Raw genomic sequence first — 17,567 nt, 5'->3', positions numbered from 1 at the left:
CTTAAAAATTGAAAATATAGAAAAAGTGGTTCTCATCATAATACATATTTCTGGACTGGCATCATGTCTTGTGAGGCAACATGGATGCAGCTCATGGCCATTATCCTCAGTGAAATAAATGCAGGAACAGAACATTGAATACACAAGTTCTCATTTATAAATGGAAATCGAACATTGTTTACTCATGGACATAAAGATGGTAATAATAGATACTAGCTATGGAATGGGGGCGAGAAATGGTTGAAAAACTCACTGTTGGATACTAGGCTTACTATCTAAGTGACGGTATCATTTGCACCTCAAATCTCAGCATCACACAATATGACCATGTAACCAAACTACACATGTACCTATTGAATCTAAAAGTTGAAATTAGAAAAACTCATGAATGTTTAACCCCAAGCAAAAGGGAGAAATATATTAATTTTAGAAGTACTAATAAACCACTTATCAATATCCTCATTGATCCTCATCATTGTTCAGATACAATAAAACTCAATGCCCTGCATGATGCATGTGCCTTCTGCAACAGGAAGGAAGTTAAACCATGTCATAAAAGCAGAAGACACTACAGAGTCCAATCAAAAAGAAAATCTGTTCTCTCGGGTCCTGGTCGGGAGTCACATTATATTAAGGGCTATGGTAATTTCCACAAACTGAGTGAAAAGTAACTTTTAATGACTTCCAAGATCCTGAAGTTTACTTACTGATGAAGTTCAACTTGGGAAAACATACATCCTCAAAAGTTCACTTTGCACTCCTGATTAAGAAACATAATAATTTATCAGGAATCCCATTTGCTTCCGGGAGGGCGATTTGCTGCTGCTCTGGGTGCATCAAAGTGATGGATAGTAAACAAGGTCATTGAGGAAGCAGGTGACAATGTGATCCATGTCCACTGGGAGGAGAACTCCTGCCATCTGTCCCTGATATACACTCACTCTGTCAGACCCAGGCTTTCCAAGAACCCTCACTGTCACGGAAAAGCCGCCTGCCTTAGTTAGGATTCTGCAACCCTTCAGCCTTGGCAAGGCGGGGAGGTATGAAGACCTTCTCCATATTCTCATTCCCCATTCTGTGCTTTCTTACATAGACTCCAGTTATTTCTTTCAGATGCATGTTTCTAACTTCATTTCTGTTATAATATGCCTCTATTTTTCCTTCCTCTTGTTATTGACATGTATTCTTTTATGTTCCATCTGTTTTCACTTTCTTCAGTCTTCCATTACTATCATTATTTAGTATCTCTTTTGTATTTATTGGTGGATGAAGTGTATTCATTGAAGTGCTTGCATATTTTCTCCTTTAATCTATTGTAGCTAATCATACAGATGTTTATAATGCTGAACTTATCTTACACTTTTGAATAATTCCTTAGTTGTTGTCTGGATATTTTTATGTAGCATGCAATTTGCTTTCTCGGTGATTTTCTTTGAATTGTTTTTCACTTGGTTTATGAAATAGCCTTGACAACTTACTTTTCATGCAACCTTGATTACATTTTGCTATCAAGTTTGTGCTATCCTTGCCATATGACTAACAGAACGTTCTTTCTCTATCCATAGAAATAATTTGCACATATATTTTCTATCTGGTGTATTTTGCATACTTCACCCCTGAAGCATTCTTTGGGATTTCTTATTGGTACAACCTTTGCCCTTATTCAACTTTACCTTGGGAAGCTTGCACATTTAAGGCTGTCTCTAGCTGTATATCCTTTATGATACGTTAAGTCTTCTAGGAATTTGCCACTATCTCCTAAATTTCCAAATTTATCGGCACAGTTTATCTTTGTAAAAATGTTTGTAGGTTTTTCAGAGGTTTGCTAATTTAATACTTCTTAGCAAGAAGGTGAATTTTGACATTCTTTCCACTTTGGCTAGCTCGGTGTTATTCTGCCTTTGCCTATATCCATCCCCTCTCTTGTAGGATTCCTTTCGATATCCCTCTTCAAATGCCATTATTTTCTTCAAAGGTTCTTATTTAGTCTTCACATTTATTTCCATAATGGACTGCCTACTGCATTTTCCTCATAGAGATTGTTTTTTCACTTTGGGTTACTAAGAATTGCTTTAGTATTAAAAATATTGAAAAATAGGGTTTTTTTAAAATAATTATTCTTTTAGTTATATTTTCCTATAATTGTCTTTAAATAATTGTTCTGTTACATTAAACTTTTGAAACTTTTTGACCCTTGCTTCATTGTTGTTTACACCTACACTTGGTCCATATGTGCCTGAGAAGGAAAGGTGGGTATTTCACAGCCCCTGAGTGTGTTGATTTTTATAGCAGGTAGTTGAAGAGGATGAAATAATGTGATCACATTTTTAATATCCAACTCTCATTTCTTTTTTTTTTTCCATTGGTTCTGTTAATTTTTAAGAGACTGGTTAAAATCTTCCCCATCGGTGGTTAATTTTCTTATTGCATCTTATAATATTCTGTTCTCACTTAAACATTTTGAAGGTATGTGTATTTATATACACAAATTTAAAGCTTTTATTGATATTGAAATGACTTTGTTTATATCCAGTAATTCTGTTTCCTTAACATTTGTTTTACGTTATTGGATGTGCACTAGATTTCTGTTAGATTTGATAGAGTTTCATTTTCTTTAGATTATTTTGAACCATTCTGTGTCTTTTTTTCTTAATATGAATCAAGACACATGCTTGTCTTGACGTCTAGTTTTTCAGATAATCATGTGGTCTCTGCAGCTTCCTTTTGATTAACACTTTCAGAGCATATCTTCTTACATCCTATTACTTTTGACCTATATATGCTTTTTGTATTTGCAATAGGAATCTGTAAGACAGTGATACCTGTGGTATGATCTCCTTCAGTCTTTCATTCTCTGCCATTGCTTAGTGTGTTTAGTCTATTTTCATTTATAACTTTTTCTCAGCTGTATTGAGGTCTTAATGATAAATGGAACACTATATTTTAAGTGGAAAGCATATGACTTTATGAACTGATATATCATAAAATGATTACCACGATCATTCTAATTAGCAAATGCATCATTTCACATAGTTGCCTGCGTGATGGGGTGGGGGATGCAAGAGGACTTAAGATCTCCTTTGTTAGCAAATTTTAAATATACAGCACAGTATTATTAACTAAGGTGATAATATACTACCCAAGGTTTCCAAAACTATTTCATCTTTTTTTATTTTTTTTCACTATCTCCAGTAATGGCCATAAGCAAACTATTTCATCTTATAACTGAAAATTTGTATGCTTTGCCTAACTTCTCCACATCTTTCCCATACCTCAGCCCTGGGCCACCACCTTTCTACTCTGTTGCTCTGAGCTAGACATCTCTAGATTCCGCAAATGAGATCAGAGATTATTTGCCTTTCCATGTCTGGCTTCTTTTACTTAATATAATGGGCTTCATCTGTGTTGTCACAAATGGCAGAATTTCCTTTTTTTTCTGGCCTAAGAATATATACTAACATATATAGGTATGTGTGTGTGTAATATGTGTATGTGTTTAATATGTATATTATAATGTTTGTTCATGATATTATATGGTGTATGTAATAGAATACACACATAAAATATAAAAGGTATATAACTTATAGATGAATATAATTATGTTATATAATTATACATATATTACACATATATATTACATATTATTTGTCTGTGCATTATATATGTATATATAGAACCAATAGACAGTTCTTACTGAAGTGGACAAGACGTAAATGGCCAAACAGCTTGTAGGTGAACTGTCACACCAACTATTACACATAAATTACATTTCGAAATAAAGTGGTATGGCCCATAATTCTCAATTATATCAAGTATCAAAATGGCAGACAATTCAAAGTAATAAAACCTAAATTACAAACTTGCTATAAGGCACAAAATAAGTGCATGGAAGAATAAGAGTCTCATATTTTAGGTGTTCAATAAGTGCCTCGGATTTTTCTTTCTCTCAGTAGATAATGAGAATATAGTTGCTGTGGTAGAGTTTGATGTCAGAGTAGAGAACTGCATTCAATGGAAATAAGATAACAATGGAGAGAAGATAACAGTAACTTCAGGTGCTTTGTCAGTGTAAAGAAAGAAATGTCCAGATTTCACTAGATGTCTATTTAAAAAAGAAGGATGGTTTTAGATGATGGAAACATCTGGATGACTGGAAGAATGAGTCACTGAGAGAATGATACAGCATACAATTCTATATTCCAATAAGCACAGAAACAGTGATAAACTTATGAATTTCAATGTCAACTTTAATGAATTTCATCATTCCCATTCTGTGTATTTTGAATCTACTGATTCTGTCTCTACAACAGCATCCAAAAATGTTCAGACCAAAATATAAATCTTAAACATTGTATTAAGTAAGATACATATAACATTTATCAGATTGGATTTATCAACCATGGAATGATTGCCACCTGAGTCCACATATTTTGTGTCGTGTGATTGTCATGTGCTTGAGGGATACTTAGCAGCATCCCTGGCTTCTACCCACTGTATATTAGTAGCTCCTCAGCAAATTGAACAAACTACACTTCTGTGAACACAGAAAGTGGATCCATGTAGAGGACTGGGGAGAGGCTGAAAGGCTTTTCTTGAAAAACTCTGTGTTAGGTGAGTGTTTAAAGTGATCCTTGTCTTGGAAGGACTGTGTATCCCACCAAAACTATGAAAAAGTTTACATATGCATGCTACTCATTATGTGTTGGATGCATAATGCTCTTTACAAAAGTTACAAGATTGAAACCTATTTTTTATATAAAATGCAGTCTAATACCCTGAAGAAAAAATGCATTAAAATTCTAATTTATCTTGCATATATGCCAGCGTGTCCTTCTGGGTAATACACTTAGCGCTGGGTGTTAGCCTTTCAATTCCTCCTTCTTCATAAGATTTACTTCTGTATTCCTAGGTTCTCAAGACTCTCCAGAGAGTCAGTGTCTGAATATGACACATCTTGACTGAAATATAGAGGAACTGGACATTTTCACACCCTCTCTTCATATAGACCTGTTCATGATTACATTCTTCCACAGATTGCATTACTTATCATTTCAAAACACATTATCTTTAGCATTCAGTGAGGAGTGGCTTGCCTAAATAGCACATCAAGACATCATGAAAATACTATTTCTAAGTGATGAAATTTTGGCGTTTTTCCTCATAGCTCACATTGGTGTTGGTGTCGTGGGGAACTCACTGCCTTTTGTGTTTTATATGTACATATTTTTCATTCACTCTCACTTGAGGAAGCCCATCCATTTGATTTTTATGCACCTCACATTGGTCAATGTTTTCACTGTCATGTTTACATTGATCCCGGACGTCACAGCATCCTTTGGAGTGAGACTTTTTTTGGATGATGTTGGCTGTAAAGCACTTTTGTATATATGCAGAGTTTCCCGGGGTCTTTCCATCTGCACCACTGCTCTCCTAAGTGTATTTCAAGCCATCACCATCAGCCCCAGTCATTCTAAATGGGCCTGGCTTAAACCTAAACTCTCCAGCTGCATTTTTCCCTCTTTCCTTTTCTTCTGGATCCTCAACATGCTGATCTACATCCATGTTATTGAAACTGTAGAAGCCAGAAAAAATTTCACTCATGTTGGTCATGGGTATTCTCAAGTCTACTGCCACACTGGGCATTTTGGACGCCTCTATCCAGCGTTATATACAATTGTCATACTGACTCGAGATCTCCTGTTTGTGTTCCTCATGGTCAGGACCAGCATCTACATGGTGAGCCTCCTCAACAAACACCACAGGAGAGCCCAGCATCTGCACAGCCCCAGCCTCTCTTCCCAGCCATCTCCTGAACACAGAGCCACCCATACCATCCTTCTGTTGGTCAGTTGCTTTGCATTTTTTTACTGCTTAAATGCCTTCATGACCTTCTATTCATTTTATATGACTGAGAAAAACTTGAGACTGGAGATGATTACTGAAATTATTTCCTCATGCTACCCAACTATCTGCCCTTTTGTGCTGATGAAAAACAATAAAATAATTTCTCAATATGTTTCTTTAATTCTAAGATGAGAATTATCATTTCTCAAAGATCATTCAGTCACGATCTGATGCCCCACACTTCGGCTGCAGGGGAGTCTCAATAATGATTTATATTAAGAAAAAAAAATCGTGCAGTTATCAGGCAATAGGAATGTGACTACTTCTAATTGACACATTTCATAAGTTTTTAAAAGAGATGATAAAGTCTTACTATGAATAGTTATACATAAGTATCATAAAAACAATTTTCACATTGATGATATGTTCAAGTGTTTATTTGGGAGGTTAAATGAACATAGTACATATAATTAAAAGTAGTTTTTTGGCTTCATTTTATTTCTTTTTAATGCAGCTATTGGAATGCCTAAAATTACATCTAGACTTTGCATCATACTTCTGTTAAACTGCACTGCTGTAAGCAACTCTTTAAATTCATTCAACAAATATATTTGTCCACCTCACATATTCTAGGCAGTATTTTGGGGGTTGGGTGTATATCAGTGACATAAACATACAAAAACACAATAACTAGAGAGAGTATATAGAACGTTCGTGGTATAGAGAAAAATATATGTACAGATGATAAGAGCTATTAAGAGAAGTGCAGATTGAGAGTTTTGATGTACTTGGAGATTCACTCCTTTAAATAGAATTGAATTCACTGGTATGTTTCTCATGTCTACATAAATGCACCCATAATGACACCCGTACCCTTATCAGGGTTATGCTGACATATTTCATTTATGGTCTATGTATGTCCTCCAGTCCAGTGGAGTATCTTCTCTTTGACCAATATAATTAGAAATTTTTCTTTTGAAAATATTTCAGATCCATGCAGAAGCATGTTCTACTTCAAATGTATCAGTTGAGTTTTTTCTTTACCAGTTTTGAAGTACCACAAAAATGGTAAGCATACAAAATATAAACCACTCCTGAATCTTTGCAGTGGACATCACCATGTAAATCCACGCCTAGATCAAGAAACAGAACATCAACAGCTGCTGGAAGTCCCTGGGACCCCTCCCAGTCTCTCCTTCCTAAAGATGTCTACTCACTGGAAGATTAATATCATCTAGTGTAATCATTTCTAGCATGAATTCTTCCTCAATAATTTTATAAAATCTTGATTGAGCTCTATCTGAGACATCTCAAGTATGATCACCTCATGATTGATGTCCTATCCTGTGTCCATGGGGTGCATCTGCAGACCTCCCCCACCACGGCTCCTCTTGTCTTCATATTGCATCTGGTCCGTTCATGATAAAGAAGCTACAAAGAGAATAAAATACCTAGGAATACAACTAACAAAGGATGTAAAGGACCTCTTCAAGGAAAACTACAAACCACTGCTCAAGAAAATAAGAGAGGACACGAACAGATGGAAAAACTCCATGCTCATGGTTGGGAAGAATCAATATCATGAAAATGGCCATACTGCCATTTTCATTTACTGAAAGTAATCTATAGATTCAGCACTATCCCCATCAAGCTAACAATGTTCTTCACAGAACTGGAAAAAATCACTTCAAACTTCATATGGAACCAAAAGAGAGCCCACATAGTCAAAACAATCCCAAGCAAAAAGAACAAAGCTGGAAGCATCACACTGCCTGACTTCAAACTATCCTACAAGGCTACAGTAATCAAAACAGCGTGGTACTGGCACCAAAACAGAGGCATAGGTCAATGGAACAGAACAGAGGCCTCAGAAGTAACACCACACATCTACAATCATCTGATCTTTGACAAACCTGACAAAAAGAAGCAATGGGGAAAGGATTCCCTGATTAATAAGTGGAGTTGGAAAAACTGGCCAGCCATGTGCAGAAAACAGAAACTGGACACCTTCCTGACACCTTACACTAAAATTAACTCCAGATGGATTAAACATCTAAACATAAGACCTAACACCATAAAAATCCTAGAAGAAATCCTAGGCAAAACCATTCAGGACATAAGCATAGGCAAGGACTTCATGGCTAAAACACCAAAAGCAATGGCAACAAAAGCCAAAATAGACAAATGGGATCTAATTAAACTCCCGAGCTTCTATACACCAAAAGAAACAATCATTAGAGCGAACCAGCAACCAACAGAATGGGAAAAAATTTCTGCAATCTACCCGTCTGACAAAGGGCTAATATCCAGAATCTACAAAGGACTAAAACAGATTTACAAGAAAAAAAAACCCATTCAAAAGTGGGTGAAGGATATGAACAGATACTTCACAAAAGAAGACATCTATGAGGCCAACAAACGTATGAAAAAATGCTCACCATCACTGGTCATTAGAGAAATGCAAATCGAAACCACATTGAGATACCATCTTACGCCAGTTAGAATGGCGATCATTAAAAAACCAGGAGACAACAAATGCTGGAGAGGATGTGGAGAAATAGGAACACTTTTACGCTATTGGTGGGAGTGTAAATTAGTTCAACCATTGTGGAAGACAGTGTGGCAATTCCTCAAGGACCTAGAAATAGAAATACTATTTGATCCAGCAATCCCATTGCTGGCTATATACCCAAAGAATTATAAATTGTTCTATTATAAAGTCACATGCACATGTATGTTCACTGTGGCACTGTTTACAATAACAAAGACTTGGAACCAACCCAAATGTCTGTCAACGATAGACTGGACAAAGAAAATGTGGCACATATACACCAGGAATACTACACAGCCATAAAAAATGATGAGTTCATGTCCTTTATAGGGACATGGATGAATCTGGAAACCATCATTCTTAGCAAACTGACACAAGAACAGAAAACCAAACCTATGAGTTCTCACTTATAGGTGGATTTTGAACAATGAGAACACGTGGACACAGGGAGGGGAGCATCACACACTGTGGTCAGTTGGGGGTGGTTAGAGGAGGGACAGTGGGGGGTGGGAAGGGTGGGAAGGATAATGTAGAGAGAAATATGAAATATAGGTGATAGGAAGATGAAGGCAGCAAATCCTCATGTATGTACCTATGCAACAATCCTGCATGATCTGCACATGCACCCCAGAACCTAAAGTACAATAAAAAAAAAAAAAAAGAAGATCCAAGGTCGGGTGAATCTGAATTTAAAACACCCATCTTCAAAATACATTTCGATTGTAAAGAAAATGGAAAACACTTTGCCAAATGAAATATATTTATTTATTTATTTATTACAAACATGAACGTTGTAAAAGTTGAAAATACAGAAAAAGTCATACTCATCATATTACATATTTCTAAGACATTCACACAAGCACAGAAAACATTTTGGCATTTGTGACATGTGTTTTGTGGGTAATGTTATACATGGATGGGTTTTATTTTACAACTCAATGTTCATTTGGCCAGACCAATTGCCTTCAGTTCTGGCACTTGCCTGAGGATGGTACTTAAAATGTACTTGTTAAAGGAGTTAAATAAATACTTCATTTAAATTATGTATTTTTGTAGGTATTTGTCATATGAGATCATATATTTTCTGTACAGTTGAAAGTATTCTTACATATAACTTTAATAGGGTATACTATGCCATGTAGCTACATCTCTGTGGCTTACCTGAGATTCCAATATTACCCCACATTTAGGGCATTCTCATTTCTCATTATAGGTCCTCTGTCATGAAATATTTCTATGCATAAAGTGGCACACTTGACCTGTTGGGGCTGGACTACCCTCAGTGAAATTACTGACTGAAAAAACAACATCCTATTCAAAGCAAGCGTATTTCTGTACAAATTATCGAGGACTTTCACAGTGTAATTTCTCAATACGAAAGAAAGGAATTGTTCATTATACCATATCTAAAGTGTCAACATTTAATTGATTTCCCAATTAGACTGAGGTAATCACATCTCAATCCATTTTAACTTCTTTAATTCATAGTGAAGTTAACCCATTGTATTGCTTTTCGATGAATGTTTTTCCTATCCAGGGGTCTGGGGAAAATCAAGAGTAAAAGACTAAGTGTGAGCAAATGAAGAGAGCTAGGGGTCATCATACCCATTTCTCTTTTTGCACAGTATGGCTGAAATATTAAGAATTATTTTTCCCAAAGTCACTCGGGCAACAAGACGTAAAGGCAATTGGAAACATCAGTAGAGTGCTCGTTTCCTAAGTTTACTGAGGAATGAGACTTTATCGAAGTGTCTAATCTTGCTTTCCTTATACTTCCCAATTTTCTTCAGAAAATTCAAATTAGTCAGCACTAATCATGGGCAGCCTTCCCCAGATATTTGGTTGTCCTTAAGCTGGATACATTTTTTCCCCTGCCCCAGTGGGGAAATTACACTAGTATATAATTCACCAATAAAAACTGTACAGAATTAAGGAGTACAACTGGATGTTTTAATTATCTATTCATTGTGAAATAATTACAGCAATCAAACTACTTAACACATTCATCACCTCACATAAATAATACCTTTTATTTTGAGGTGAGAACACTTGAGATGTATCCACTTAGCAAATTTCAAGTAAATGCTACACTTTTGTTAACTATGGTCATGCAGCATTACATGAGCTCCACAGAACACAATCATCTTGTATCACTCAAAATTTGTACACATTGACCAACATCTCCCTATTGTCCCCTCTCCAAGCTCTTGGAAACTGCTATTCTACTTTCTGCTTCTAATAGTTTGATCATCTTAGATACCTCACAAAAATGTGATCATGAGCCATGTTCTTCCTTGACAGGCTTCTTTCACTTAGCGTAATGTCTTATAGGTCATCCACGTCATTGCACATGCCAGCTCTTCTGCTATTGAAGGCTGAATAATACTCCACTGTATGTATCTAAAAGATTTTCTTTATCCATTCACCTACCTATGTTTCTATATTTCACTTATTGTGAATGATGCTGCAATAAACTTGGGAATGCAGATATCTTTAGGATATTTGTTTCCATTCCTTTGGATGTATAACCAGTTGGGGGATTGCTGGATGTTATAATAATTGTATTTTAAAATTTTTGAGGAACCTCCATGCTATTTTCCATAATAGCTATATTAATTTACATTCCTACTAATAGTTTGCAAAGATCCCTTCTTTTCACCTCTCCACCAACATTTGCTGTCTTTCATCTTTCCGGTAACAGCCTTCTAACAGGTGTGAAGTAATAGTTCTATGTGGATTTGATTTGCATTTCCCTGACAAATACTGATGTTGAGCATCTTTTCATATACCAGTGGGCATTTTCATATACTGATTGGCTTTTGTTTATCTGGAAAAGTCTTTATTTCTCCTTCATGTTAACGTATAATTTCATTGGATATACTATTCTAGGGTGAAAGGTTTTCTCCATCAGCCGTTAAAGACGTCAGGCCACTCTCTCCTGCCCTGTAACGTTTCCACTAAATGTCTGCTTCCAGGCATACTGGAGCTCCTTTGTATGTTATTTTTATTTTGCTGCATTTAGATCAAGGTCTTTATCCTTGATCATTGACAGTTTGATTACTAAATGTTTTACATTAGTCTTCTTTGGGTTAAATTTGCTTGATGTTGTATAATCTTCTTTTTTTTTTTTTTTTTTTGGGACAGAGTTTCGCTCGTTACCCAGGCTGGAGTGCAATGGCACGATCTCGGCTCACCGCAACCTCCACCTCCTGGGTTCAGGCAATTCTCCTGCCTCAGCCTCCTGAGTAGCTAGGATTACAGGCACGTGCCACCATGCCCAGCTAATTTTTTGTATTTTTAGTAGAGACGGGGTTTCACCATCTTGACCAGGATGGTCTCGATCTCTTGACCTTGTGATCCACCCGCCTCCACCTCCCAAAGTGCTGGGATTACAGGCATGAGCCACCGCGCCCGGCTGTATAATCTTCTTATACTTTTTTCATATCTTTCTCTAGGTTTGGCAAGTTCTCTGTTAGTGAACTTTCTACCCTGATTTCTATCTCTCAACCTTCTCTTCAACGGTCATAGATTTTCCCTCTTTAGGATATTTTCTAGATCTCGAAGGTGTGCTTCAGTCTATTTCATTCTTCTTTCTTTTGTCTACTCTGACTGTGCATTCTGTCTTCATTCTCACAAGTTATTTCCTCTGCTTGATCAATTCTCCTGTTCAGGGCTCTGATGCATTCTTCAGTATTCCCATTACATTTTCCAGCTCCAGCATTTCTGCTTGATTCTTTTTAATTATTTCAATCTATTTGTCAAATTTATCTGATGGGATATCAAGTGCATAATTTCATAGAGCCAACAAGATAACAGTCTATATTTTTCACATTCACAGGTGAAGTGGATTTTGCAATTACCAGTTGCGTTAAATGCAACAAATAAAGTTCCTAAAATTGATGCTCTAAGGTGCCACCTTAAGTTTTCCAGGCTGCAACTGTGCATTATTTTAAAATGGTTTTCTTAAAATGTGGCACATATATACCATGAAACAGCATGCAGCCATAAAAAAGGATGAGTTCATGTCCTTTGCAGGGACATGGATGAAGCTGGAACCCATCATTCTTAGCCAACTAATACAAGAACAGAAATCCAAACACCACATGTTCTCATTCATAAGTGGGAGCTGAATAATGAAAACACATGAACACAGAGAGGGGAACATCATACACCGTGGCCTCTCAGCGGGTGAGGTGTTAGGGGAGGGATAGCATTAGCAGAAATACCTAATGTAGATGACAGGGTGATGGATGCAGCAAACCACCATGGCACAGGTATAATTATGTTACAAACCAGCAAATTCTGCACATGTACCACAGAACTCAAAGTATAATAATAATAATGAAATTAAAAATAAATAGAAGAAAAATTGATATCAAAAAATAATAAATAAATTAAATGCTTTTCCTAAATTTATTTATTTTTTTAAACATAGCAAAAGGAAGGCGTTTAGACTGGTGTAATAGCTCAATAGATTAAGCACTCCAGATTTCGGGAAGGATGAGGAGGGAGATATTCAGAACCCTCCACCAGATTCCCCCCAACTCGATCTGAGCAGATTTATGATATGCTTTGTGGATGTGGGTAGTCAATGTTACCAGCTTGACAGATCTGTCTGCACGAAACCCCATTTAGTTATCCGGTCCCTTGACTGATGCAGAACCATTAGGTGAGGAACACTGGCATCATCCAGGGTGATGTTCTTTGAGTGATTGACCAACTAGTCAGGTCGAAAAGCTGCCACAGCCTTGGGGCCCTCACAGACTCACCAAACAGGCGCCGCACTTGCCAGTGCACTGAGTAAGAATCACTGAGAACTCCACCTCATCTCCTGCCTGTAGCCCAATGCCATCCTGAACTTCCTTCACATGGAAAAAGAGCTTCTTGCTATCTCCTACTTCATAGTGAATGAAGCCAAACTGATCATTCACACATTCCACTGTGGCCCTATGCAGGGGTGTGATGTTGGAAGCCATGGTTTGTGCATTTTGGCCAGGGACACACAATTGGAACTTGACGCTCCCCCCTTTCTGCATGCCATCCCCTTTGTGGGCCATCCCAATGATGCCAAATGGATAGACCTCACCTTCCATATCCCCCTCCTCCACAGTCTCAGTCATTGCTTGTACTCAGTCTGTCTTGCATCAACACTCCTCAGCAGGCAAATGACTTTGCCAGAGGAAATGGTGGAATCAGCTTCTTCAGTGATGCCATTCACTGAGTGTGTTTTGTTCACTTTTTCTGCACTGACTTTGTTGCCTTTGCCTTTGGACAAGCTATACTCGACCATGTTCCCCAGTCTCAGGCTAACAACATCACCAGAGAACTCACTGGAATGGAAAAAGATTTCCTCATCATGATTGGCTGTTTCAACAAATCCAAAATTATCCTTCAGAGTTGCTACATAACCCGGGAGCCTCTTCGAGTTAGAATTAAGACCTAAAAGTCACACACAGGTTGCAACCTGCTGTCCAGGCCTCTGTTTGTCACTAATAGTAAATTCAAGCTTATCTCCCGTTTGAGGAGAAGCAGATCCTTCCACATCCTTGGCTTGAAAAGCAATAGTCGGTTTCATCCCAGAGTCATCATAAGCAATAATGCCACCCTCGGCCTCCTTCTCTTTGCCTTTATTTAGGGTAGTGGTTTTAGGGTTGGGAAAACTGACTTCTTTTTCTACCATGCCCAAACGGTGATCTGAATGGCAATAAAATGAAACTGTGGCCTTGGCAAGGTTTTTAATCCTAATCTCATGATTTGTTTGCGCAGAGAGCTTAAAAGGAACCACAGTAAACTCCACTTCATCTGCAACATGGAGCTGGTTGCCATCCAGAATTTCACTGAAGTAGAAGAACATATGAACACGATCCACACACTTGAGCTATCTCTCATGGCAGCAATCACACCCATGTCTCAGGCCTCATCAGTGACTGAAATGTATTTAACAGAACTTCTATATTGCTTGCTTGTTCTAATTTGTCACGTCGGTCTGTTGAAATATTGAAACTAACATGGTCACCTTCCAGCAGGGTCACCTTCCAGCAGGGTCACCTTCCAGCAGGGTCACCTTGGATTTTGTATCTTTGTCTCCAACAAGAGACACACTTCTTCGGCAACAGAGTTTCAATAATGATTTATATTAAGGAAAAAAAATCCTACAATTATTGAGCAATCGGAATGTGACTACTTTGAATTGACACATTTCATTAATTTTTTAAAGAGATTATAAAGTCTTACTATGAATAATTGATACCTATAAACAATATCACATCCTATAAATAATTTCACATTGATTACATGTTCAAGTAATTATTAGGGGAGTTGAATGAACATATTGCATGTAATTAAAAGTAGTTTTTCTGCTTGGTTTTTGCTCCTTTTTAATGCAGCTATTGAAATACTTAAAATTGCATCTAGACTTTGCATTATATTTCTGTTAAACTGCACTGCTGTAAGCAACTTTTTAAATTCTTTCAACAAATGTATTTGTCCATCTGACATATTCCAGGCAGTATTTTAGGGGTTGGATGTACATTATTGACCTATACTTACAAAACATGATAATTAGAGAAATATATAGAATATTCATGGTATAGAAAAAATGTATGTATAGATGATAAGAGCTAGAAAGAATAGTGCAGATTGAGAGTTTCGAAGTACTTGGAGATTCACTCCTTTACATAGAATAGAACTCACTGGTAGGTGTCTCATGTCTGCATAAAACCACACATAATGACACCCAAACCTTATCAGAGTTATTCTGACATATTTCATTTATGGCCTCTGTATATCCTCCTGTCCAGCAGAGCTTCATCTGTTTGACCAAGGCAATTGGAAATTTTTCTTTTGAAAATACTTCAGATCCAATTCAGGGTTCATCATTAAGCATGATCTCCTTCAAAAGTCTTTGGTAACATTTTGCCCTTCAGTTTTTTTCTTTACCAGTTTTAAAGTACAACAAAAATAGTAAAAATACAGAATATAAACAACTCCTGGGTCTTTACAGTGAACACCACCATGTAAACCCGTACCCAGATCAAGAAACAGAACATCTCAACAGCCGCTGGAAGTCCCCAGGATGTCCCCCTCAGTCACTCTACCGTAAGGGTATCCACTAACTTTAAGAAAAACACCATCTACTGCAATCATTTTCAGCATAAAATCTTCTCAATAATTTTACAAAATCTTGGTTGTGCTCTATCTGAGACATCGCAAGTACAGTCATCTCATGATTCATGTCCTATTCTGCTTCTATGGGGCACATCTGCAGACCTCCCCGACCAGGGCTCCCCTTGCTTTCCTTTGCATCTGGTCGGCTCATAAGATATAAGACCCAAAGTCAGTAGAATCTGAATTTAAAACACTTGTCTTCAAAATGCATTGTGATAGGAACAATCCCATCAAAAAGTGAGCTAAGGACATGAATAGACAATTCTCAAAAATAATGGACAACAAACATATGAAAAAAAATGCTCAAAATCACTTATCAGGGAAATGCAAATCAAAATCACAATGGATCCCATCTCACTTTTGTAAGGACGGTCATAATCAAGGAATCAAAAACTAATGAATACGGAGGTGGTAAAAAGGCAACACACTTACAAAGTTCATGGGAATGTAAACTAGTACAAACAACCACTACGGAAAACAATGTGAAGAGTCCTTAAAGAACTGACAGTAGATCTACCATTTTATCCAGCAATTCCACTCCTGAGTATCTACCCAGAGGAAACAAAGTCATTCTACGAACAAGATACCTGCACACGCATGTCTATGGCAGCACAGTTCACAATTTCAAAACTATGGAACCAGCTCAAATTTCCATCAATCAATGAGTGGATGGAGAAAATGTGGCATATGTAAATATCCTGGAATTCTACTTGTCCATAAAAGAGATGGAAATAATGGCACTCACAGCAATCTGGACAGAATTGGAGACCATTATTCTAACTGAAATAACTCAGGAAAGGAAAACCAAACATCGTTATGTTCTCATTCACGAGTGGGAGCTAAGCCATGAGGACGCAAACGAGGGATGTTAGAGACTCAGGGGAAAGGGTGGTAGGGGGAGTGGGATAACAGACTACACATTGGGCACAGTGTACACTGCTCAAGTGATGGGTGCACCAGAATCTCAGAGATCACCACGTAAGAATGAATACATATCACCAAACACCACATCTTCCCCAAAACTTATTGAACTTAAAAAAAGAAAGCTACATATTGCACTGTCTCTGTAAGAATACAAAAAAAAATCATAAAAAAGGAAACATTTTACCAAACTAATTATATTAATATTTATTTATGAAGAATTTGAACATCTTAAAAATTAAAAATACAGAAAAACTGCTTCTCATCATAATATATATTTCTTGACTGACATGGTGTCTTTTGAGGTGACATGGATGCAGCTGGTGTCCATTGTTCCCAGTGACTTAATATAGGAACAGAAAACCAAATGCACAAGTTCTTACTTATAAGTGGGAATGGAACATTGTTTACTTATGGACACAAAGATGGCAATAATAGACACTAGCAATGGAATAAAGAGGGAGGGGAGAAAGAGTTGAAAAACTCACTCTTGGATACTATCCTTACTATCTGGGTGATGGTATCATTTACATCCCAAACCTCAGCATTACACAATATGCCCATGTAACCAAACTGCACGTGTGCCCTCTGAATCTAAAAGTTGAAATTATAAAAATAAACATTCACGCATGTTTAACCCCAAGCAAAAGGGAGTCATATATTAATTTTAGAAGTACCAATAAACCACGTGTGTTATAATATCCTGATTCATCCTTGTGAGGGTTCAGATACAATAAACTCAATGCCCTGCATAATGCGTGTGCCTTCTACGAAAGGAAGGAAGTTAAAACACATCATAAAAGCAGGCAGCACTATAGACTCCAATGAAAAAGACAATGTGTGCTCTCGGGTCCTGCTCAGAAGTCACATTATATCAAGCACTGTGGGAATTTCCGCCAACTGAGTGAAAAGTAACTTTTAATGACTTCCAAGATACTAAAGTTTACTTTCTGATGAAGTTCAACTTGGGAAAACATACAACCTCAAATAGCAAAGACCTGGAACCAACCCAAATGCCCATCGACGATAGACTGGATAGGGAAAATGTGGCACATATACACCATGGAATATTATGCAGCCATCA

At 37.1% G+C, this 17,567-nt stretch overlaps 1 pseudogene; it reads right to left on the bottom strand.

Annotated features, from left to right (window-relative positions):
- Window positions 1-12,855: 12,855 nt before the first annotated feature.
- On the bottom strand, window positions 12,856-14,317 carry LOC116546306 (annotated as a pseudogene).
- Between the last annotated feature and the right edge of the window lie 3,250 nt (window positions 14,318-17,567).

The sequence above is a fragment of the Sapajus apella genome, unplaced genomic scaffold (assembly GCF_009761245.1).
Source record: "Sapajus apella isolate SASKATOON/1434 unplaced genomic scaffold, GSC_monkey_1.0 scaffold752, whole genome shotgun sequence".
Lineage (NCBI taxonomy): Eukaryota > Metazoa > Chordata > Mammalia > Primates > Cebidae > Sapajus > Sapajus apella.
Note: the sequence above shows the minus strand (reverse complement) of the source record. Positions and strands in the feature narration are given on the sequence as shown.